A 254-nucleotide genomic window follows, 5' to 3' on the forward strand; every position below is an offset into this window, starting at 1 on the left:
AAAGATTGTGTGAAAGCCCAAATTGAGGCAGTTCATGGAAACCATGACTTCTTACATAAATTGTAAGAGATCTTGGGGTTAGTGAAGCCATGGAAAGACTAGATAGATATGGGTTTATTGTTAATTGTTGTATGGACATGTCTTGGGGCTTGACTATGCTTTTGGTTTTAATTTTGGAGTTTTTTTTAAATGATCTTCGTTTATAAGACGTTTCTGAAAATAGGCATCTCCATAATTTTAATCGTTTTTAGCAA

This window comes from Theobroma umbraticum, unplaced genomic scaffold, assembly GCF_002168275.2.
Source record: "Theobroma umbraticum cultivar Fairchild unplaced genomic scaffold, ASM216827v3 scaffold_115.0, whole genome shotgun sequence".
Classification (NCBI taxonomy): domain Eukaryota; kingdom Viridiplantae; phylum Streptophyta; class Magnoliopsida; order Malvales; family Malvaceae; genus Theobroma; species Theobroma umbraticum.